At 38.9% G+C, this 26915-nt stretch overlaps 1 protein-coding gene across 1 annotated transcript in view; it reads right to left on the reverse strand.

The window, feature by feature from the left end:
* The window catches only part of LOC121726667 (prothoracicostatic peptides-like), a 54449-nt gene extending 31657 nt beyond the window's left edge, over window positions 1-22792 (reverse strand). Inside the window, exon 1 of the mRNA XM_042114120.1 lies at window positions 22741-22792. The gene's annotated coding sequence lies outside the window, so the exon portion shown is untranslated. The remainder of the gene's footprint in view (window positions 1-22740) is intronic.
* Between the last annotated feature and the right edge of the window lie 4123 nt (window positions 22793-26915).

Genomic DNA, 26915 nt, shown 5'->3' on the forward strand with positions numbered 1-26915 from the left:
ATGGTTTGTTAGATATAACGTTGTTAATAAGCCGATGTTTGCCTACACCTACCCTACACCTACAGGTAAGACAGCTAGCAATTAATCTGATCCTTTGGATCTTATTATAATGGGGATAAGATCTCGATGTGGTGCACCGCGAGCTACAGGTGCGGGGAGGGGGGGGGGGGGGGCTCGAGCGTGCCGCATAATTATCCACACATGAATTAGATTCACCCGAGAGCTATCATTTTATTTGCATTATTAAATTAATGTTTGACGAAGACTACTCGTCTTATTTAATCAAGCGTGCTTCATGTTCCACGAAAAAATAATTCGGAGACGTCGAGGTATTAGGAACCTCATCTTCGTCTTGTAAAATGTGGCATATTTTATCAGAAAATCATTACAATTTTTAAAATGTACAAACAACATTTTATGTTGAAAATAATATTCGTCAAACTCCAGCATGAAATTAACTTCAAAGGAACATTTGGATCTGCAACATCCAAATCAGTAAGATTTTAAAAGTTATAACTTTTTATAGTTCAGTGATAAAATACAGTAGCGGTGTTAAGCGCGGGGCATTGTTTCAGGGCATTGTTGGTAGCCCTCAGCACGAGAGGCGCTCTGTGTTCGGCCCCAAAAAGAAACTAGAACACGCTACTTAGGGCGTGGGCCATAGGGCATAGCGACGGTTATACAGAAGTCGAGCTGCATATTGAATGTATTGTATGGTAAGGACAATCCTCTTAGAATGCAATCGCTAAAACTAACTACAAGAACTTATTAGAACTACTAAGGAGTATCATCAGGAGAGTATTTAAACTGGATCTAAGTTAAGGAAATAGCTATCGTTATAATATTATGTATGACATAATTTTAAGTAGCTAGAACTAGAAAAAATCTATTTAAAAGTATAATACGTGCGACTAAGACCTAAGTAATAAATCGAAAGGACTGAAGATTGTGTACACGAGAGCTTGTCGTGAACATTACAGATTGCGCGATGGAGCTTAAAAACTAGTTGAGAGTTTTAATCCGCTAATAGCGCTCATTATAAGTTCCCCGGTACAGTGCCAGCGCCAACTAGTGGGCGATATCGGCCCTTACAACCACGAATCACGATGCAATATCTCCGCTACATGAACGATGTTACGAACTTTTTTTCAATCCTACTGAGTACTGCATCCTTACTAATTATTATACAGTGTGTAACAAAAATAAGTGATAATACTTTAGGGTGTGTATGCGCACACATACACACACTGAAGTATTATCACTTATTTTTGTTACACCCTGTATAGTGTGTCTGACTGTTTGCTTGTTACCTTTTCTCGCCGAAGCCGCTTTACCCATTTTGATGGAATTCGGTATACAGATATTTTGAGTCCCTGGAAAGGACATTGAATAGTTTTGTCCCAAAAATGTACGGTTCCCGCGGTATAAATAAAACGCAATGGAGTTGCGGGCGTCATCTAGTTTTGTATAAATAAGATGTATTCTAAATATCTTTGTGAAAAAAATATTTAACAACATTTAAATAAAATAGCTCATGTGGGTTATTAAACCGTAATTTTTTTTATTCTCTATTATAAATAAAGCTCAGAAAATATATAATATACCTATGTTTATGAAAGGCACAGAGTTAATCATTTCATGAGTTACGTCTGATAGCAAGTTGCAACAGATGTACCCATTTGCATTATTAAATTAATGTTTGACGAAGACTACTCGTCTTATTTAATCAAGCGTGCTTCATGTTCCACGAAAAAATAATTCGGAGACGTCGAGGTATTAGGAACCTCATCTTCGTCTTGTAAAATGTGGCATATTTTATCAGAAAATCATTACAATTTTTAAAATGTACAAACAACATTTTATGTTGAAAATAATATTCGTCAAACTCCAGCATGAAATTAACTTCAAAGGAACATTTGGATCTGCAACATCCAAATCAGTAAGATTTTAAAAGTTATAACTTTTTATAGTTCAGTGATAAAATACAGTAGCGGTGTTAAGCGCGGGGCATTGTTTCAGGGCATTGTTGGTAGCCCTCAGCACGAGAGGCGCTCTGTGTTCGGCCCCAAAAAGAAACTAGAACACGCTACTTAGGGCGTGGGCCATAGGGCATAGCGACGGTTATACAGAAGTCGAGCTGCATATTGAATGTATTGTATGGTAAGGACAATCCTCTTAGAATGCAATCGCTAAAACTAACTACAAGAACTTATTAGAACTACTAAGGAGTATCATCAGGAGAGTATTTAAACTGGATCTAAGTTAAGGAAATAGCTATCGTTATAATATTATGTATGACATAATTTTAAGTAGCTAGAACTAGAAAAAATCTATTTAAAAGTATAATACGTGCGACTAAGACCTAAGTAATAAATCGAAAGGACTGAAGATTGTGTACACGAGAGCTTGTCGTGAACATTACAGATTGCGCGATGGAGCTTAAAAACTAGTTGAGAGTTTTAATCCGCTAATAGCGCTCATTATAAGTTCCCCGGTACAGTGCCAGCGCCAACTAGTGGGCGATATCGGCCCTTACAACCACGAATCACGATGCAATATCTCCGCTACATGAACGATGTTACGAACTTTTTTTCAATCCTACTGAGTACTGCATCCTTACTAATTATTATACAGTGTGTAACAAAAATAAGTGATAATACTTTAGGGTGTGTATGCGCACACATACACACACTGAAGTATTATCACTTATTTTTGTTACACCCTGTATAGTGTGTCTGACTGTTTGCTTGTTACCTTTTCTCGCCGAAGCCGCTTTACCCATTTTGATGGAATTCGGTATACAGATATTTTGAGTCCCTGGAAAGGACATTGAATAGTTTTGTCCCAAAAATGTACGGTTCCCGCGGTATAAATAAAACGCAATGGAGTTGCGGGCGTCATCTAGTTTTGTATAAATAAGATGTATTCTAAATATCTTTGTGAAAAAAATATTTAACAACATTTAAATAAAATAGCTCATGTGGGTTATTAAACCGTAATTTTTTTTATTCTCTATTATAAATAAAGCTCAGAAAATATATAATATACCTATGTTTATGAAAGGCACAGAGTTAATCATTTCATGAGTTACGTCTGATAGCAAGTTGCAACAGATGTACCCCCCTGCTGTGCGAGAGTCGCGGCACGTCGCGGCACGTCGCGGCACGTCGCGGCACGTCGCGGCACGTCGCGGCACGTCGCGGCACGTCGCGGGGATGCCAACTGACTCCTCGGGAAAATACACTATGAAATCCGTTTTATACTGATAGAAATAAAAATAATCTGAATAAAGGGTTCATTCGAAATATAAATAATTATTGACTATTTCATCTCGATATTTTAAAGGCCGGTGAACTTTATATAATATTTAACTTTTAATTTTTTAGCCCTATAAACCTACCCTGGACTTCTGCGAATATTGTAAGACGAAAATTAGTCAAATCAGTTCTCGAGTGGAAATGGCGGGACTATAACTTAAAGAATGAAAAATTCTTTTTTATTTCTATAGATTTCTAGAAAAGATGACTGGCAATAGAGAATCACTTCGCACCTTAGCTATCCTGTGAGCCGGGAGCCGGGCCCATCTGCCATCATATCAGCTATTTACCCATTTGTCGTGCTCTGTTGTCCCGCCGCGGCGCCGACAGTTTCAGTTTGATCGTCGCAAACTGCTGACAGGTCAATTTAAAGTTGGTGTCTGATCTTCCATCGCCATCAATCACGGGCCGCGATCAATCGCCGGGGGAGCGGGGAGGGGAGGGGAGACCTTTGACGCGCCTTATCTGCGGGAAGTTGGCTCTCGAACAAACGATTACCGGCCGATTGGCCGATCGTAATTAATGCTCAAACAAGCGTGCTGAGCCTACAGAAAAGAGTTGGTACACTCTCTGAGTTGTCTTTTCATTCAGAAAGCTATCAACTTTTACGGTAAAAACTTTCGGGAATAAGGATAATCGTGTGTTAGTCATTAGGTACGTGCGAAGTGCGGTCGTTAAAAAGTGATTGCGAAAAGTTGACAGGCAACATACCGGGGAGCTCGAAAAGCAAATGTAAAATTGTTAATGAAGCTGTCAAACGGGCCGGGGTGAAACATTACCGGCATTAGTACTGTTCGGAACTTCATTACACAACGCGTGTAAAATGTTTGTTACTCCACTTTGTTCATTACTCGCTGATGTTTATATAGACATACCGCGCGATGCGGGCACGGCCAACGGAACGACTAATCGAATTTCCTAATGATTTAGCTCCCACAACCATCCTAAAATTGTGTGTGTGTATGTTAGCCTATAAGGCATTTATAATATGGGCCAAGATGCCTGAATTAAATAAATAAATAAAATTAAAAATTGCCTAGCGACTCTTGGGGTGTCGTAAGTAACGTGAGCGTTTTTCATGCTAGTTTACTGCAAGTGATAATACATTTCAACTATTTCGCTCTATTTCCATTCCATGACTACACTTGATAAGAAAATATTATTCGCATCGATAAATGAACTGTACCACTCGAAGAATATGCGTATCTATTGCTGTAATCTGCATTTTCATTTGAAGAACATTTAACAGTGAGGCTTATTTGTGGTTTTATTTGACAATACTGGACCATTTTCATATTATGTTTCTATTATTATTTGGTAATGGCGCCTGTCTCATGTAGTTAGGCATTGTTACGGATGTTTGGTGAGTTTTTCAGCGGCTCTAATGAGTTCACCCGTCACGTAATAGATGAGCCCGAAGAGGGAGAGGGGGAGGTGGGGAAGGGGGAGGTGATGAGGAAACTTGTTGCGGGAGAGAGCTCCGGAACTGTCGGCGACATGTGTTTGACTTGTACTTGTTGCAGCAAAGTGCCGACCGAGTGATCTTCGATTGTCAACTACAGACAATAAGTAAACACTAAACAAGCGATGCAAGTTAATAATAGAATATTTCCCGTTATAAACCTGCACACTATCTACTTAATATATATAAATGCGAAAGTGTGTCTGTCTGTCTGTCTGTTACCTCTTCACGCCCAAACCGCTAAACCGGTATGGAGATACTTTGAGCCCGGGGAAAGGACATAGGATACTTTTTATCCCGGAAAAATGTACGGTTCTCTCAGATAAACTTATTTTGGCGCAACGGAGTTACGGGCATCTAGTACTAAATAAGTTGACTTGAAGATAGAGGGAACAAACATATTTTAAACGATTTTGTGACAAGTCAACAAAACTCTTAATAATACATGTTTAGTGAACAACTCTATTTTTTGCTTGTTCTGCATAAATGCAAATAAATCAGCTCGTACGATCCCCCCCTCCTATTTCCCCCCACTATATCTGACCGCGGCTATTTGCACACGACGTGTATTTACATTTTTAATAAAAGTTTTGTATGAGATTAAAAGTGGTGTGTTTGAGCGCATATTTACATTACAACGGGTTTACGGCGCGCGCCGCCGGCCATGCCGGACATCACTCTGTTACGACCGGCTTCGGGGACGTCATATTATAATATTCCTTACATAAATCAGCTTTGTGAGACATCTGGAGAGCTGTTGTACTCTATCAAGATTATAGAACATTCGAAAAATTTATTATTCATGTACCACGCAATTTTCAAAACTCGAGATAAAAGCATTATTTTTTTGAAATAAAAGGATTTTAAATATTATATTATACATTTGTATAATATAATATTTAAAATCCATGTTACCGTACAATGTGACAAGTGAAAAAGTAACAGAACAACCTGTTCATGTGAACGGTCACAGTAGGCCGTCTGCTGCTAATAATATCCGGAGTTAAAGGTCAAAGATATTAGCGCTTTTTAATGATATCATTTCATTCCCTTTACGCCCCGGCCTCCCGCTCCCGGCTACGTATCGTGTAGCGTCACTTAGCATTCGACCCCACGTGCTGACATTCAAATATATTTTTCAATTTTGATATTTTATTAAAGTCTCTCGAAATCACTCAAATATATTTTATTAGCAGCCCCGGTGGGGAGCATCGCTGGAGCGAGCGGGCACTGCATAGCGAGTAGCGACTTCGATCCGCATTTAACGCCCAAGTTGAAGGTGGGTAAATAAACTGGTGTAGTGTAATATCATGCAGACGGCGGCGCGCGGCGGTTTAAAACGTTAGCAAATATTTTTTTCATTTCTCGGCGGCGCGCGAAACGAGCGCCTAATGAGAGCGAGATGAAATTGTTACTTATAATATTACCGCCCGACCTGGCGCGGAAAATGGTCCATAAACTCGAGTATTTTCTCGGCTTTTAAGTAGCGAGTCGATAAGAAATCTCCTTCGAGTTATTTAAATCGGCCGCGATAAGACGTTAAAAGCGCCGACTTTTAAAAGAGACTTTTTAATAAAGTACAAAGGGTAAACCATCATCCGTCCTATATTCGGGAGAGATGCTGTATTAAAATGGAAACGATTCGAAAGTGAAGAGGCGGAGGCGCTTCACACCGACGTCAATTAGCCCGCGGTGAGGGAGACAAATCGCCGAACATGTGTCGTCGCGGCGGGACCCGTTCCCGGCGGCGGTAGTTCGTGACGCATCACGTCACGGCGGCTGGCGCGGGCGGACCCGGCTCCCGTCACGTCTGTCACGCGAGTTAGACACACGTCGACACTTTTTATTGAACTCCCCGAACTCGACGTGACACAAATTGCGACAAGTTGGAGAGAAGCAAACTTTACGTGCGAGTTCCAGCGCCCAACTTCGGCATTCCTCCCGAGCTGCTCACTTTTTAGTGCATTGAGTGGTAAAGTTTACCGCGCGAGTTGGGGAAGTTTCTTGCTATTATCGTGCGGGTGATTGCCATGATAAGCGAAATTTAAACATTGGGGGTGTGAAAAACTTTAACAACGTTGTAAATGTCCTAGACTGAAAAATTGTATTTACAGTAAAAGTGCATCGTCGCATGAGTCAGCGGTACATGCAGGCGCCGCGCCAGGTGCGATGCGGCGAGCGGCGGCGATATGTGCAGGCACGTACCGACTGTTTGCGAACTGCGCGCGTTACACATCACTCACAAACAAACTACATCATACGCTTTGGTTCGAACGGAGTTATACACGAATTGCATGTTTACAAATTGAATCACGTAAACATCGAGAGAATATTTGCATACGTTTCAGTAATGATCATAGTCGCGGACGATTTGTCCTACAGTATAGTTAAAGAAAAAAAATAGACTGATAGAGTTCAGAAACTTTGTCAGTCTTCATGAGTACAACGTACAAAAGTATGTTGTTATAATACAGTTATATTTGGAGCTGGTTGTGGTATACTCAATCTGTCGGCTGCTGTACATGCTCGAAATAAACGAGCATGTAAGTAACGTTATAAAGCGCGTGAAGTCTGTGCAAAACGCCAGTAATGTAATAATCCAAAATTTCGGGCTGAGTACATTAGCGTGAAGCCGCTCGACCGCGTATTACCCCTCTTATCGTCGTCACACGAGGAACATGAATTATTATTAAATTAGTCTTTTCGTGAATTCGAAATATGAAATATAAAAACGGCTCAAAAGCTTCAGTAAAAATAGCAGACGGCGGAAAGAAAAAAGAATGCAAAAAAATCGCAACTTTTTTGCTCCGGAAAGTTTGCGATCCCTTTTACTCGTAGAGGGGGAATTTCTATAAAAAATAAAGAAGCGAATGATAAAAGATTCGTGTTCTGGTGGCGTTCGCGGGCGGAGATAAGACGCCGAAAATGAACCCGTTAGGTGGCGGCGCGACTCGCGATAAACCGAACACCTCGAACTCCGAACTCAATAAAAACTTCGCTAACGATATTATTCCGAAACATTTTTCTATAATCATAAATTCACTTTGCGCCGCTTCGCACGAGAGCCGAATACCCAAACTTCGGAGGACGTCAATAGCGCGTAAATAGCGGCGTGAGACACTTCGCACCTACTCCATACATACATCCTAATATTATTATGATCACGAAACATGAACACTAAACGCACACATTATAGAATTGTCTCAGGCGCATCGCGCGACATTCGAGAACAAATATTGTTTAAACTTTTATTTCCATTGGCTAAGAGAGGATGGTAATTGCCGTTGTATTTAAATGAATTTGACTAGTTATTGGATCGAATGTTGTCTGTGTAACTCGCATAACAAAGAATTAAAGCCACTGAATACATAAGTGGCTGAAGTGGGTAACTCATTTTGGAACATACGAACATTTACCCAATTTTTTTCCTTATAATAATAATAATAATATTTATTTAGTATTTACAATGATGGTGAGATACAATTATTATATTAGAGCTACTTAAACTAAATAAGTACAATTTTAATGATTATAGTATTGCCTGAACTAGGATACCCTGTGTTTCAGGCTAAAATTAGTGCTACAATAATTATTACGTTACAAACTATAGCTATGCCTTAAAGTTACAAACCAAATAGAGATACTTTATATTGTTGATCCCATCAATACTAGGACATGTGCATGCCATATTAGAGAATATTGTGCAAAGATGTGCATATAGTGGCTGGTTAGTAATTGCTGTGGTGGATTTACGCATCGAAAACTTTATGTATTTAGTCTTTTCGGCGTTTAATATTAATAAATGAGTCGATAGCCAATTATTTACGATATTAAAACCTTGCTGTGCATACTCGAAAACTTCGCGATATGTGCTAGCAGAAAAAACAAGTGCTGTGTCATCAGCGTATGATATGATTATGCCACGGTCTAATTTTAGTTGACACAGATCATTTATGTATATTAAGAACAGTTTTGGGCCTAAAATACTTCCTTGTGGAACACCATAATTAGTATTATTTTCAAATGAGCTATTTATATTATTCCCAAGGATTCGAGTTTGTGTAATAGGATTTTTGTAGATACTGTATCAAAAGCTTTTGCAAGGTCAAGGAAGATTCCAATTACGTGATTACCTTTATCAACTTCTCGGGCTATATGAATTGTCAAATTATGTACGGCGTCAGCTGTTGAAAGTTTCGATCTAAATCCAAATTGGTTATTTGATAATGATGATATATGTTCTAAGTAATTGACCAGCCTGTTGTTAATGATTTTTTCTAATACCTTTGACAATGATGGTAAGATTGAGATAGGGCGGTAATTTGAGACTTCCTGTTTGTCACCGGATTTATAAATCGGTACTACGACTGCCTTTTTTAGACATTTAGGAAAATGACCTTGAGATAAGCATTTTTGAAAGATATGGGTTAAGTGTGGAACCAGAATATGTCTAAATTTTTTCAAAATTGTACACGAGATATTATCCCATCCAACTGCGCAGTCGTCCCTACGGGACTTTCAATAATTCTACCTACCTCGGATTCATCGGTGTCTATTAATGAGAAAGACATTGCGTTAGATCTATTAGTTAAAGCGGCATATGGTCGACCGTGCAATTGGCTTTGTGATTTATGTGCTAAGTGCGCCCCAATATTTACAAAATAATTATTTTCAATGTTTAGAGATGCCAATTCTGAAGATTGATTTTTCAGCAAAACTGAGGATGATTCGTGATGCTTTTTGGTGTATGTTATGTCCTTGATATGTTTCCAAATTTTTCTACTGTTATTTCTAGCACGTTCCAAAATGTTTTTATCGTAATTATTTTTTACTCGTCTTAGCAAGTCATTGCAAAAGTTACGATACCGTTTGTATGTGGTTTGCAATATGGCATTGTGTGGACTTTCTCTAGATTTCATATGTAATTTATCCCTATGTCTTATGCAGCGCAGAAGACCGGGAGTAATCCATGGCTTGAGATTTAATTTTTTACTGCTAGTGCGATAGAGCCTTGTATTTTTCTGGATTGCATTTCGTAGATTTTGTATTACGTATGACATACAAAAATCAGTGTCTACATTATTGTAAATCGGTGCAAAGTCGATTTTGCATAAATCTTCCTAAAGTTTGTTTATGTTTAACTTAGACATTAATTGACAATTTTGTTTGTGACTACGCTTGCGACAATTTAATGTTAGTAGGACAGCGTTATGATCTGTTATTGTTGGGTTTAAAATTAGTGTTAGCGGTTGATAATTTGATTTAAGCATTACGTGATCTAAGCAGGATCCACTTCGATGAGTGGGGAGCGTATGAGCAGGGAGTAGGCCGTGATAAGCACATAAGTTGAGGTAGTACTGAGCACTGCTGTCATTGCTTCCTGGAAGAATGTTAATATTAATATCTCCAATCAAAATTGTATTCTTAAAATGTGATAGATTTGTGAGGTGTTCATTTAATTTATTCATAAAATTAGATATATCTCTAAAAGAAGGTGATCTGTACGTCCACCGTTATAGTTTCCGTTATAGTTTGAACAAACCTTGTAACTTTAGAGTTACAAGGCTTGTTCATCACCTGGCTAATATATCTGGCACATATATTGCACAGTTTTTTAATTTTAAACCATTTTTCCGGCCCTAAATCCTCCATTTATGCAAAAAAGGCATTTTTTTTTACTGTTACTTATCGGGTTCATCCGCTTATGTCTTCATTTATGAAAAACATATTGTAATCAAAAATTTCTTAAATACGTAAAGTTTGACTTAAATTCCATTCTTAATGAAAACAGACCACAAGCTCTGCCATCGAAGCGGGGGACGATGATGCTGATATTATATTATCAGTTTATGTAACTGGGGAACAATGTAACAAATTCGGTGGTAAGGCGAGCCGCTCGCTCGGGGCTCGTCTTACATCAAAGAACTTGTGAATATTAAGCGCGGGCCACGTGATACAGTGCTCGTAAGTAATTCGCCGGAAGTACGGTCGGATGACATTGCGCCAGTTGCGACAAAAATATTAATAAAGCAGTGACACAAGTCATTGTAGCTAGATTGCCCGGCGATGTTATATTCTCCAGTATAGGAATGTATATTACAGTAACACTGGTTTATGTTTTATATCGGTTTCATGTCAACTTGAAATATCGATGTAGACATGGCAATACCTGTTAGAAATTTATAACTTTATAGTCTTAGCCTATACCGATATATAAAAAAGAGAAACTCGGCTTTTTGGTTTTCCGTAAAAAGTATCTGCCTCGTAGCGTTATGATTTTCATAGTTTGTCAATGTCAATATAAAACGACAGCAGTGTTATTTATTATTGTATATCTCTATAAAGCCGGCGACGAATGAGCTCATTGTACAGGTGGTGTTAGTGGCCGTCAGCGGCGCGGCGGTATCCGGGCTGCGGCGGCGGCGGCACGCGCGCGCTACGTTCAACCGCCATGTACAAACACTTTACATTTAAATATCATGACAGTGTTTGCGTCATCGAGCGGGATCATGTCCCGTATCCCCCGCAACTCCTACATTTTCAATTTTCGATATTGTATTAGTGCCGATTCGTTGACCTGGAAACCGATACTAATTTAAAAGCGCCCTTCAAAATAAATGCATTAATATTATAGGGCTCATGGTGAACCATATTTTTCAAGTAATCGGGTGGACAATGAGACTGACATATTATTATGTTGCAAATTTTGAAACCCAAAGGATACGAAGCTAAATTCGAACTTTGTGTTAAGGGTCTTTAGAAGTGAGTGGAACAAAGTAAGTACTAGTAACGGTATTGGATAGGAACGATAAAAAAGGAGGAGGAGCAGCGGGCAGCGCGGCTCGTTAGCGCCCGCCTTGCTGTCGTAGGTTAGGTTTAGCAGATGAAAAATGTTACGCATTAAGATGATAAACTGCCGGGGGTTTTGTTTTCGCATTTCGCATTTTCGCGAAGTGTCGAAGCGGGAGAGGGGGCGGAGGGGGCGGCGGGGAGGAGAGGGGAGGCTGAGAAAATTAAAATGTTCAATTTTCAAAGTCTCCGCAGCGAAGGTCACCACTTCCGGCGATGAGGGAAAATGAGGAAAATATTACAGGTCCCCGCTGGAGACGTAAGCTATATTACAGGAGTGTTTAATGTATTAGTGTGGACTGTCATTGAAGACGGAGCAAATATAACGACTCCGCCTCTTTCAGAACTTTTTAGATTGAAAATTATGTTTGTGTTTTTTAATCTATTTCCTTGTGGTTTTGTATTTTTTCCGGATAAGGCTAAGGTCAAAATAAAACTTGTTTATTTATGAACGTATAATCTTTAGATGTTTGTTTTACTCTGATAATTATGTAAAGTTACCGCATCAGTTGCCGACATGGTTATTAAGATACGCGTAATTATATCTTAAGAATTCAGGAACACGATTATGCAATATAAATTGCGTAATCGTGTTATGATTTTGGACTTTAAAATAAGTTTTTAAATAAATAAACAAATAGATTCAAAAAATGTTTTATGAAGCTATAATTATTTGTTATAATTCCCGATAATTGTAAATTGCAAAGTCAGCTATAATATTTGTGGCGTGGCGATATAACTCCTGCGAGAGTCAGTCGTCTGCCCATCGCCTAGGTACTTAACTGGTCGTGAAATAAAGTGATTCAGCGCATCAAGTATTGAATTTGAAGACCCCAGCCATTGTTCACTAAATATGTTTGTATTTAGATAAAACGTTATTAGGCTTTGGTGCATTATCTAGTGGCCAGTACTCTAACAAATGAAGTTGTCGATGGGTCCCGTGTGGTCGGTTTTACGGCGAAGTTAACGCAAGACTCGTGATTGAAAAAATCTAGAAAAGTCCTGAGGATGCCCTTTACTACCTTCGACTTTATGGAGAATCACATTTTACGACCCCCATTTAATGCGTTTTAAATATTCTGATATATAGATAAATCGAAGGTAGATTTTAAAGTCTGTCTTGAACCCTAAAAACTATTAGGCTTTAATTGCGGTAAAACACTGTATACTCTGTCGTCCAACATGCTGCTTAAAAATGTTAACTACTTTTACCTCTATAATACATACTTAATTATAGTATTAAAAAGTTGTTAAAGATAGTTGGCAATCTGTTCGAAGAATTAAATCTATATCAGAGATCAAAAGCACTCGACAAGTTGTTTGGATTGAGATGTTTGACGTAGTTTGATGGCGGTCGAAGCGTCACCGAGAGCTCCACACTACCAGCTGAAGTACTAATTGATAAAAGTTGTGTGAAGGGCGTCGGGTCGCCTTACACACGGCGATACTCTGTAGTAACGCGATCTAGTGTCTCTCGACCCGGCCGGAGGGGTGCGGGGGATGTGGGGGCGCGGCCCCAGGTGTCTCGCCTAGTGTTAATTAAAAATAGCGGGTAATTATTTGCGGCTCCGCGCTCGGGTTACCGAGTGACGCGGGCCGCTCAATTTATTATTTGATATCATTTTACGACGTTTCACATTAAAATGCTGATCTCCTGAGACGTTTCGAAATTAATTATTTTTAAATTAAGCTACGAAAGACGATAAAGCGGGGAAGAGGCTCCAAACCTACAAAAACGTTTCGCGTAGCTCGGCGTAGCAGGTCTACGACGCCGCGTAGGTCGGTGGAGCAGGTCTACGACAACCCGTAGGTCGGCGTAGCAAGTCTACGACGCCACGTAGCTCGGCGTAGCAGGTCTACGACGCCACGTAGCTTGGCGTAGCAGGTCTACGACGCCGCGTAGCTCGGCGTAGCAGGTCTACGGCGCCGCGTAGCAGGTCTACGGCACCGCGTATCTCGGCGTAGGTGTAGCTCGCGTAGCACTTTCTCGGTTTTACCAAGACAGGGGCAGAGGCAATTGAATTCTGCATCAGTAGGGGTATCATTGTAGCATGACCGTCGGCGCAGTAATATTTGCGTTCAATTTGCCGGCGACGTAATGGCGACGAAGCCTTACAAAATATTACGACTTAAATTAAACGTAAATAATGTTTTGTATTTTGTGTGCGACTTTTTCACCTTGTACTTTTTAATAGCTGTGCTTGACCCGGAGAGCTGTTCGTATATTATTTGTTTCTACACAGACTGTATTAAAAAATACATTGTATGCCGAAAAAAACGAAATATATTTCTCTTGACTTTGTAAATAATTGTAAAAGATACTGACAGACACTTGGTGTACAAATTACGATGTGATTTGACACCTCCTTTGTATCTGAACATAAATTCAATTTATTACCATCTTTTCATCATTCGAATAGGAAACCAACGTTCTTCGTTATTTTTAATGGGCTGTAGGTAACATTGACACTAGCTAATAACATGGCGAAATTTTTGTTTATTTTTATAGTATTTTATTGGAGAATCAGTAAATGCTAAAATAAATTGCACGAGTACACAACCTGCAGTTCAATTTATAAGCGCACGATATTTTATTTGAATTTTATAAAACCGCCTACTAAATTTACCCAACAGTTATAAAGCTACCCACAGCAAAACTATTGATATTACAACTGTAACTCATTCACTTTAAATCACAACAGCGGCGAAGTGCTCCCCCTCCCCCCTCCCTCTTGCGCCATGAATCTATTTCGATACGAACAAACACACTCGCGTAACGAATTGCTCGCACAAATATTGTACATCCATCAGGCGAACAGCGGTATCTATTACACGCGTCACACGGGGGGAAGCGTTCCATCACGACCCTGACAGCCGCTTACTCCACCACCATCGCCGACCACCGCCGACCACTGCCGGCCACGGTCGACCACCACCGACCGCCGCCAGCCACCGCCGACCACGGCCAACCACCGCCGATCACCGCCGGCCACCTCCTACCACGGCCGACCACCGCCGACCACTACAAGTTTTAACTTTCTCGACCACTTAACCACTGAGCAAGCTCGCTGGACGAGCAGAATAATACATTAATTACGATGAAGAAAATAGTTTATGCATATCGTAATTTGTAAGAGACATTATCTTCATGTTTTTCTATCATTTCATTTTCTCAAATTGCAAGATCGATTTCGCGCATTATTGATACTGAAGTACTTATAAATAAGGACGAATCTTGTGTATTGTTTTCCGTTTAGAAATTCAAGTAGAGTAACGAACCTCTCGAACGTAAATTCATACAATCTCATTATTAAAATGAGTAACGAATTGAAATGAATAATTTTCCAGCTTCATAAACGAGTTAGAGTTAAAAAATGTCCGCGAACGATAACCACTTCGAGTGAGATTGAAAATTTAAATCGCGTAACAGCGGCAGCGGCAACTTTCAATTTGTCGGCAAATGATGGAAGGTAAATATTAACAGATCTTACGAGATTGTACGTCGGCGAGCGACACGGCGCAGCGCGGCGTGGCGTGGCGTGGCGTGTTGCTACATATCGCGTGGTATCGTGTAATCGCGTATTCCTTTCGAGGTTCGTATGATAAGTGTTTCCAATTCTCGCGGCAACGTGTTTGCTTTTTCTATCGGTTCGGCGCCGAAACTATCATAGCTGTCATTTACACATTTTACAATGTAAATATTTATCCACTATTTCTGCGTTGCTTCGAATTAGTAAATGGTTTCACGACAATACGACTACAACCTACATAATTTTCAGTACACGAGTCCCGCGCCCGCGGGGTGCGGCGGGCGCGGGCGGCGGGGGGTTGTCACAGCACTCGAAGCTATTTTACAGCGGGTGCGTAAACTACGCTACTAATTATACAGTGAGGAGAAGCTCCGATGACAACATTAACACTCCACATGAGCGAAACAATACATTCCCAACTCAATAGACATATAGGATGCGATCAAATATTATAATTTGCCGACGAGGAAAAAACGCGAGCTAAACCTTTGTAACCTTTAATAAACGACGTCTTCATTTCGTCTTTGAGCGTCTTCGGTAATATCGGCGGCGGCGCGGGCGGGGAGGGGGCAAACACTGCTTTATTAGCTGACTTGTGCTCACCAAATACGAGATCGAATGATATTACGATGTAGTCAATAACTTCTGACTTTTATTGTTCCTATATAATATTATTATTGGGAAAAAAGATTCGCTCGATCCTCCAACAATACGGTTTTGACAAAGTTTGACATATTATTTTTTATTATTGAGTTGTACACGGAGAACACGGAGTATTGAGTTGTACGGGTCGTCCGCAACTCGCCAGAAAACAAGCGAGCTGAATTTATTTCACTGAACTGACCATTTTTAATAAAGATTTTTTCTTGTTTGACATATTATATCGAGTACGTACACGTAACATTTACGTTGTAGTTAAGTACATGAAAACTGATATAAACGAAACGTTAAGGACCGCAAAACCCTTATCAATCATTTTCTTAATTTGTCAGTCTGTGCGGCTGTATGCGCGGCCTTTAGATGTATTGGTTGTGTACTAGATGAATTGCTTGCCTGTTGTTTGGTCAAAAAACAACATGGTTACACATTAATAAATTGGAGTATAATATTATGTTATTCCAAATTGAGAAAGCTTTTAAAATAAAACAACTTAACACGAAATGACTAGTCGTTTCATTTATTTTATTTGTCCAGTTGTGAGAATCGATTTAAAGCTTGGAAATAACTTTCGATCGTCGGCGCGGGGCTCACAAAGAAAATGATTTAACAAATTTATAAAGTTACAATAATTTCTACGGAGGTATTCGCTTCATTGTGTTTATTGTATCAGACAGAGGCTGCTAATGCCGCGCCGCTCGTGACTTACGAAAGGTTTAAGTAGTATTCTATTAAATAAATAAGTATTCGTTTTTAATAAATGCATATTATACTTATAAAGAATGTTTAAAATATAAGTGGGTCGTTTAGCCATAAGCTTTCACACGAAATATCCTTCTCCTCTACTAGTGTCCGTCTCTTCCCGTATCGGTGGTAACAAATTAGTGCAGATGAATGAGCGTGTTTCGATTAATTCGTGCATTGTGTGTGTCCGGAGTCCGGACGCGGCGCTGAACACCGCGGGCTAATCCCGCGCTCGGCCGACTGACCACCCTGTAGTGCGGGCTGCGGGCGTGTCACGTCACATGTCATGCTCCCACAGATTCTAATACACTAACATCATCAGATAATGATACCTACTACCTACAGAGGTCAGAGAATAGATTTTAGATATACTCTATAGATAATAATTAATATCTCAATATATTTTCATTGATTTTTAGAAAGCCATGCAAGTGGCTCGCAATATTTTAATTTTCATTTTGTAGATAGCAAATTGAAAATGAATAGCTAATCCTAAGAATTTGTTACCGATACCACGTAGATTGCAGAATGACTTTTGGACATTTCAATTTTTTTTGTTTGAATAGAAGGTCAAAAGAGTATTTTTATTGCTTTAAGTAAATCTTTAATATTATCATCAAGTCGATGAATATATTATTCGGCTACTATTTATTCAATGTTTCGCTTCACGGGTCCGTAATTTTTTTGTCAAGATTCTAGAATAACACTAGGAGCACTACGAAATTTGACGTTGACAGCGAACAAAACGAGCAAGATGTCGCGCCCCCGCTAAGTGGCGGGCACTCAGGTGGCACCGCGAGATTATATTTCCCTACATAAAAATAACATTTCGCCGTCATTAGTATCACTTAAACTTTAAATTGCCGAAGACAACTCGGTAACGATGAGTAATTCTGCTCATATATTTGTAGCTTTCCACCATCGAATTTCTGTTACGAGTTCTATATCACGCATATGTATAATTTCAGACGGCAAGAATTTAGCAGAGGTTCAGCCTTCATTCGTACGTCAACATTCCGAGTCTGTCCATCTCTCGGGCCGCGACAGGGGACGAACGAGGGTCACATAGCTCGAGCTGGCCGGAAGCGCGGGGCGAGCGTCGTGTCCCCGTCCAGGTACACTATGCTCCCGCAACCCTCCCCCCTTCCCCCCGCCCCGCGCCCTCCCCGGGGACGGCGGCCAACGCAAAACCGATACACTCGTACTTTATTTATTTCTTTTTAAATAACGTCCCGAAAGTAATTACTGGCAGATCCCTCATGAAAACTAAATAGCTTAAAGGATTCCATTTCGTTACCGAAGATCTTCCCCGGGCCCGATTACTATTTTTGCGATAACTTTCGGCGGCGGAGCTCCGAAACGGAGCGCCGAATAATTTCGTCCCTCCGCGGCAGATTCCCTTTCATCTTTTAGTTTAAGGCTCGTAATTCCTATCGGATATTATAAAAACATTTTGTAGACAGTCGAAGTGACCTTTGTCTGCCGTGTCTCAGTAGAACTGGCCATAAAAGCTAGTCCACACAGTACTTCGCAATTTTTGTTTGTGTATGTTAATTTTGGAAGAAGACTGTTACGGAGAGAATAATAATTTTAAGAAATTATATATTTTTTTTAATTGGAAAATTACATAACAATATTTTACTTTAAAAACCAGCTAAATGTGTGCCGGACCACACGCAATATAGGGTTCCGTAGTACCGCTAGTTTTTGATAATTTTAGTATGGTCAATGAATGTACATTTAAAACGTGTTTTACACTACTAAGAACATAATTTTAGTTACGTTCAATGGAATTTAAAAAAAAAGTTGATCGACTATTACTCAATAACTTATGAAGTCTTTTTAGCCGTGATAATTTTTCTTTTAAATTCAGCATATTTCCTACTGCCGTGAATTTTTTCACATTTCCAGAGGAAACCATTTAGCTGGTAGAAGGGAGGGACACTGGACTCAAACGATGTTTTCCGCTTTGAAATTTCATGTTTAACAAATGGATCCCTAAATCGGAAAATGATCTATGAATACTCGTAATATTTTTAAAAAACCTATCCAACGACACCCCACACGGCGGGGTGGACGCGAAAAAAAAATCATCCCCGCTTGATGTGTAGGTTTGTCGGCATCATTAATATGTGCATTCATGCCGAATTACAGCTCTGTAGGATCAGTCTCTGAGTATAACCGTGGACAGACAAACGGACAGACCGATACTATAAGGGTTCCCTGCTGACTACGGAACCCTAAAAGTGGGTTGCATGTCAAATCAAATATCTGGTCAAAGTCAATAATTAACTTAACAATGGTTTAAATGACGCTATAGTATACCGTAACCGCTCAATTTTGGTCGGTTATAGTAAATGTTAAATTTGACAGAAGGTGTCCGCATGAAAATTATTTTTTCCTTTCGATTTGTATGGATAATTCATTTTGGTATAAAAAGTCTGAGCCCTATTTTAACTTTAACAAATGTCACTTGGATATTTGTCAAGATCTGTGGTTATTGTTATAGTTATTGCTAAAATTAACCTCAACTTTAACGATGACTATGGTGCAACCCACCCGAAATGACGTATCGCTTTTGACAATTGAAACTTCAGATTTGCTTCAGATGTAATATTATGACGGGATGACGTCCGTCGAGCCCGCTAGTTTTAAATAAATATAATATTTTTTTGTGCTCTCAAATAAAAAATATACTTATAAGTTATAAAACACTTGAGAGAAAATAGTTATTTGAGACATTTACGTAAGTAGAAAATATAAGTTACGAAAATTGACACCGACAGCACTGTAACCCGACCTGTTTCTTGTCTCTAGTCTCTACAATAGGTACTCTAGAAGCCTACATACTCAATCCTAGAGTCCTAGACCCTAATTTTACACAATATTTTACTTAGCTATTATTATCTAGACGTGGTAGCGTGTCGAGCCAAGTTCGAGTATAGTGATGTTTAACATAAACATTTAAGAGCTTAACACGAAATCCAACAGTTTAATCGGGATATATTCGGGATCGGGATATATTACGTCCATTCGATTGAATCGTTTTTAAAACTAAATTGGCTACAAAATATAATGATCGAATAACTCTCTCCACGCGAGCGTTCGACGAAAGTTTTTATAAAACAACGGCGTAATTCAATAAATTGCGGCTCTTTTATCCGCCGGTAAGTGGACTGTGAAACGGGCCGGTTTTTTAATCTGTAGAGTGTTCTCGAATCTGTGCTATGTTCTAAAGGGGTTAGACGTTTTATCTAAACGGGTTTCGGTGTAAAATGTATATTTATAAAATTTTCACGCGTATTGAATGCAAATTTGCTGTTTGACGTCGTTTCCGGCGCGGCGTGGTGCGGTGCGGGGGAGTCGCAAGAGCGTGCTCCACGCTCCTGTTATGACAGCTTATATTTACACCTCTATGATACCGTGACGATATCGGTAAATGCCGGAAGTCTCACACCCTCCGGGAATACGAAAGAATTTATTATATATCAGGTGACTTCGTTTGTACCTTTACTGCGCGATACGTTGAATGCTCTTTATCACACGTGTGAAATTTTTTAAACTAGAATACGTATACCGAAAGTGTAGAGGTACATTATTATTAATAAATGGGTGAATTTCCCAAACGGCTTTTTTTGTCTTAAAGCAAAATAAAATGTAAATTATGAATATCTACCGAGGTAGTTTTCGTCATTTCATCATAATTAAAGCCGAAAAAATACAAAATATTTTACTTAACCGTTTATCAAATGTAATAAAATGAAAATAATTCTATAGGTCGACGAGAAGTCCCAGGAACAAATATAATTAGTAATTTTGTGAGTCGCTATTCAGGGAATGCGTCGTTTATAGGATTGTTCCGTTGGCATTTAGAGAATTCGGCACTCCCCAAACTTTCCGTCACGAGAACTAGGCTTTTAGCGACTCCACGTCACGGCTTAAATTGTTTCTAATGTAGGTATCCACTTTATCGATGTCGTCAAATTCAACGGGTTATATTTTGATATTTTTTTCATTTCATGATGTAAATTATTTAATACTTTATTAGAAAATCGATTCGTATACGGTGCGCTGTTGGTAGCTCAAGCCGGAGGTCGCGGGTTCGAATCCCGCCGACGGAACAAAAAGTTCCCGGGTCATGGATGTGTATTAAATATGTGTTTTATATAATAAAAATCTTAAATATATGTATAGTATAAAAGCATTAAATATATTTCCGTTGTCTAGTACCCGCTTCGATCACTAATAGTACCCGTAACAAAAATCCTTGCGGTACTTACCACGGGGCCAGACTGACGTGGAGTGAAGCGTCCATAGATATTATTATTATTATATATTATTATTGATTCCAATCACTGTATCTTCTGTGTCGCCAGGATGACCGTGGTATCAGCCCTAGGCTGATAAGTCCGAGAAGGCCGAGGAGCCCGAGGGACATGCTAAAGCTGTCTCGGGAACCGCAACGAAATTAATCAGAAGAAAATAGGAGGAGTTGTTACAATTAATATTTGATGCCGAATTGCTTCAGTTAAAGTCGTCATCATCAACAATTGCCGTCCACTGCTTAACCCCCTTTTTTAAATAGATAAATCAAGCAGCACGGCGTCCTAATATAATTTACGTTTGTCTTAATCTCTATCACATAAAATTAGCAGGTCGATGTCTGTCAGTACGAATATCGACGCCTTGTACTATGTACAGTGGCGGTTACGACGCTCGCCGCGTTCTCGATAGGGCGAAAATGTATGAAGAAATTTGTGAGCGTATTCTTATAAATGGAAATGTTAATTATTTTTATATAAAATATTTAACACTTTGTACACTAGGGGACTAAATAAGCAAAAATTTTTTTGTATATTTATTTTCCTTAGTTCAGTGTATTTAGCTATAATGGTACCTAATCAAACCATATTTTTTAATCTTTTAAAGTTAAAACGTATTTATATCATTTAAAACCAAAATATACTCGCTGAGTGACTCCTTATTCTTTAAAATGATACCTAAAAAACGCTGATATTTGTGAAAAAATGTGATAGCGTCCTTATGCCCCAGTTGATTTATTTATAACTTAATTTATTCCGCTCGTATTAGTGTTTAGAAGTAGGCATATGCTGTATAGTATATAATCTGGAGTACCCGCTGTTAATAGTCAAGTTATTATAATGTTTAAACTTTAAATCATTCAATATTATTTAAATATTTGTCGTAACTTTAACTGTGTTAAGAAAAGTGTTTATGAAATCGTGCTGTGCTCAGGTTTTGAGTAGTAAGTAACACAAAAATACGCTGTTTCTTAGGAAAAGGTTTTAAGCGTCTTTTTCTTCTAAAACTTAAAAATACTTTAAGTTATTTATCGATGCTGCTTATAAAATACGGTTTCGTTTAAAGTACAAGATAATAAGAATTACTAATGATACTCTTAAAACATTTAAGTATTCCTAATTTAAAAGATAATAAATACTTCAATGTTTCAGAGTACTTCCTGAGCATTCGTTAAAAATTCACCGGGGAAATACTTAAGAGTACTTACTGAACAAATGAGCGCGGAAAAATATCGAAAACTTTTGTTTCCGTTGTTGTCCTTCGGCTAAAATTATGCTGTATAGGCTTGTATTTATTTATTTTAAACATTTATTGCACACAGGACACAGTTTACATAAAAAATTATATAGAAAGACGACACAAAGGATTTTCCGCCATTGAGGCAATTTATAGTACTGACCAATTTTTATAAGTTTTACGTGACTGTCCGTCTGTGTGTCTGACCGTGGCGTTACATCCAACATGAGGACCGATTTCGTTCTGAAAGCTGACATGATCGAGAGTATTATTAGCAACAGTTCATCATCATTATTAGCCCGCTTAATATTATAGGGTTTAACTATTTCATGAAAGGATCGATTAAACATTTTCCTTTTTAATTCGAAACTCTTTTTTTGTATCGGGCTTAATTTTAAATTTATTAATTTATAATTATTTATAAACTGTATGACTAAAGACCCCGAAAAGAAGAAATTGTAAAACAAAAGTATAGCGCTCTAGCCTCTAGAGCGAAAGTTCAAGTTTATATTGTAGTGTTTGATATTCATATTTTCCTATAACTTATTTTTAGTAGTTTTATGACGTCATCGTGATCGTATGCTATGCGAGTGTGGCGCTAGGCCGTGTGTGCGGTACTCACCGTGGTGTGTCGTAAAGTTCGGTGTGTCGGGCGTCGGCCCCCGGCGTCGATGTCGGAGGAGCACTGCCGCCGGCCGCAGCCGCGAAGCCTTTTATACGGAGTGGCCGAGCCGGGACGCTGGGCGGGGCCAGCCCGCGCATGGCTCCTCATGCCCCGCCCCTTTTCACACAAAAATCAGGCGACGTCATTGATGACGTCACCCAACATCAGCGAGCGTGGAGGTCGCAGCCGAGACGATCAATTTCTATTATATCATACGTTGCCCTAACATACCTAGTAGTTGGTAATCGGTAAAGGTCTAGCTAAATTCTTAAACACAAGGTAAGAAGGTATAATAATATTATTATAATATCATTTTAAATGTCAATTCATGAAATATATCCATATACAAGTTGTAACATAACTAAGTGATAATATTTTAGGTTGTGTGTGTGTTGTGACTCTGTCAGCGCTGCAACTTTCATAATGAACTTTATACAGGGTACACACACCTACACACCCTAAAGTATTATCACTTAGTATAATTGTTACACCCTGTATAGAGCATAGACTATAGAAACCCTGTATGGGAATATGAACGAAGAGAAAGAAAAATATGAAGGTTGAAACTAACAAAAGTATTTTTGTAATCCATTTCAGGGTCACGGGAACAAGTTTTTTTGCTACGGATATGCCTAAAAAGCATCCCACGTCTTATACATGTGTGCCTGCTTCTGCTTAATAGTTCCAATGTTTGTCAATGGAAACAGACTTATAATTAACTACCTTAAAAAGAGAATAGTGTATATTATAGAGCAGTTGCAGCGGTTATTGATCGTAGTTGGAATTATTAAAAGACCACTCTTTATTTAAAAAAAAAGAGTAGAAAAATACGAGTGTTGAGATTTAGTGGACCGTTGAAGTCATCCGTAGCTATTTGACTCGGGTCATATAACCGGTATGCTTGTGTAGTGCACATTCAAATGAGTGGACATTAGCGGTAGTTTAGTGCGGCAGTATAAACCGCCGCGACTATAAACAGTGGACACTCGTAAACCCCGCGCCAAATTGACCGCCCATCAGGTTTACAGCCCGACTTATTACATTAACTACTTTTTTACAGCGCAATACGCACTTGCCGTAAAAACTATTGAACATTAATTTGGATCGATTGCTGCTCTATCAGATGGAGTTATGAGTATCGACAATGACACGACGAGGTACTATGACTACTCGTCTTTCACTCTACAACGACTACTGCAGTGCTCTACTCCGAGATACTGTAATACTTTACACCGCTGCTGTTTGCATCGCGAAGAGTTTTGAAAGAACAATTTTTCGATACATTTGTGACGTCACGTCTTTGCAATTTCTATTACATAGACGAAAACTCTGATATATATTATTCTATTATAATATTATGTATAACGCCCGCCCGCGCCGCGCCGCCCTCAGCCTACGGCTGCGGGTAACCTCTTTAAAAGGTCAAAGTTTACATGTACCATACTTGATACTTATACCTACTGTACTTCGCCTAAAATGCTTAAATTTTAGACATTTTGCATGGAATGTTTCTGACTTAAATATATAAATTACAACCGCCTTTACGAGTCTTTAGCCAAGTTGTCATCGTTAATTAAGGTGACGACGACGACGAAAATAACATGGGATAAAATGAACTAGGAGCTCAGTAAATAAAATACATTTTTTTTCTTACAAATTAGACTCTTACGTTTTCTCTTAAAACTCATTATTAGGTATAGAGTTCGTATTTTTAGGGTTCCGTACCCAAATGTATCTCAAGAACCGCTCCAGCTAACCTTCTGAAATTTTAACAGATTGTGTATTTCTGTTACCGCTATAGCAACAAATACTAAAAACAAAATAAAATTAATATTTAAGGGGCTCCCATACAACAAACGTAATTTTTTTGGCCTTTTTCAAAATCAAAAATATTTATTTCTAAATAGGTTAACAAAGTTAACACTTTTAGAACGTCGTGTCTACATGAGGCCTACCACCGGTTCGGAAACTACCCCGCCGAGAAAAACCGGCGCGGGCGTAAGAAACTCGCACGGGGCCACCTTTTAACAAAAAGGTGGAAAATATTCATTATTCAATGAATATTCACAAAATCCTTAATTATATTTGTACTTTAATAATTAATAATAATGTTAAAATAAAATAAATGTTTAAGGGGAGCTGCCAAAGAAAAATACAATTTTTGCCAACTTTAGCTCTATAACGGTACGGAACCCTTCGTGCGCGAGTCCGACTCGCACTTGGCCGATTATTTTTGTCACGTCATTTGGTATTTAGTGACTGACGACGGTAGCGTAGCTAGTGTTTTACTTCTTGGAGTTTCTATGCAAAGTGATCTTGAAAATAATAATTAGTAAGGTACTGTACTAACACTTAACCAGCATATAAACTGTATTTAGTGTCGCCACTAATTGGCGCCGCTGTTAAATCTCCCTTATGTCTACTATTGACGCCCTAATGACGTCTTATGCTCCTACCAAAGACGTCATTTCGGATTATGAGAGAACTAAACAGGGCTGAACGCATCCATACTAAGTTTATCTGCCTGTTAAAAAGAACTTATGAAATTACAATACAAAATACTTGTTACTATTTTATAATGAACCGCCCTGTACAACGTGCTGAGTTTGTATCATGCATACTATACTTGCATGCTAATAAAGTATTATTTGAATCTTCACGCCCAAGTCGCTGAACCGATTCTGGTGTAATTTGATATGAAGATAATTGAAGTCCCGGGTAAGGATGTAGGATATTGCGTTAACTGGTCGCGGCCCGCTTAAAGTCGAAAGCGATCGTACCACTCGATTGTTATAAATGTTGAACATACTTCTATTTCCAAAGGTCACCCCGACGCCGACATATTTCATGGTACCCTCCGACATATTTCAAGGTACCCTTGAACGTTGTTAAGGGGGTGACTAACCCTAAAGTGTCGATTTTATAATTCATTTTTATACTTGAAAATAAGCCCCGAATTGTTTCTTTTTCTAAAATTAGATACAACATTATATTTCCGAGAATTCGATCTGAGCAAAAACACGATATCTCAAAATTTTCTCGATAGAAAAAAATCACAAAGATGCATCAAATTTTCACGAATTTTTCAGTTATTGCCATAACCGTACATTGAACTAAGTTAATATTTTAACACATTGCATAAAATTCTATCATTGAGAGATTGACCTAGCGGATTATTAAAATGTTGTATATTTATCGAGTTATTGAGAAAAAACTAATTTGGCGATGAATCTGCGTCTTTCTTTTTCACCTGACATATGAAAGACGGGCGTGAGTGTGAAGAGAGAAGGACGATGTTTGATTTTTGGGGTTAGTCGCCCTCTTAATAAAAATTAAAATTACACGCGCCCTCGCAACTTTTGGGATCTGTATTTTGAATGGTGTTACCAGGAATCCGATAGACCGTACATTTCTTCAAGGAAAATGCTGGCAATAATTATTAGGAATGTAGACTAAAATTTTAGATACATTCAAAAAAAGGAGAAAAACGTCATAGATCATTGGTGGACGTTCTGCTGCTTACAATCATATTATTGTAATAGCAGTCGTCGGTCAGCATCAGAAGTTACATGATGTCCCGTAGCAGGACAATTTACCGGCAGACACGTAGCAGTACACTGAGGGGTGGTGAGTGGTGACGTCACACGCCAATCTGTAGAGTCAACAGCGCTGTTTGCGGACATATTGTATGTTTACGGCATGATTCCCGCTAATGCCCACTAAACTCATTCTCCGGAGTGGGCCCACACATAATCATATCACGGTTTTATGGCGCCCATTATAAATTACTTAGAGATCGTCGAGCGATGAGATACGACTCTCATATCGGCCCACGCGTGATTCATAGCGAAACCTTTATTTCCAAAAGTGTAGATCACAGCAACTGTGATCTAATAGATGTATTAGAAAAACTGTTTTTCTAATACATTTATTAGATTGAAAAAGAGTGTTTAGGTCAGCGTTCACTTGTGATTGAATGATTATTATTAAAAGAATACTAGTTCTGCCCTGTGGTGGTACTCGCGGTTTATTAGGGAGAACAAGTCGTGACATTTTCCGCAGAATCGTAGCCTGTGTATCAGGCTCTAACTCAATACTAAATTTTATTAGAATCGTTCGCCGTTTAGACGTGA

Source organism: Aricia agestis, chromosome 4 (assembly GCF_905147365.1).
Source record: "Aricia agestis chromosome 4, ilAriAges1.1, whole genome shotgun sequence".
In the NCBI taxonomy this organism is placed as follows: domain Eukaryota; kingdom Metazoa; phylum Arthropoda; class Insecta; order Lepidoptera; family Lycaenidae; genus Aricia; species Aricia agestis.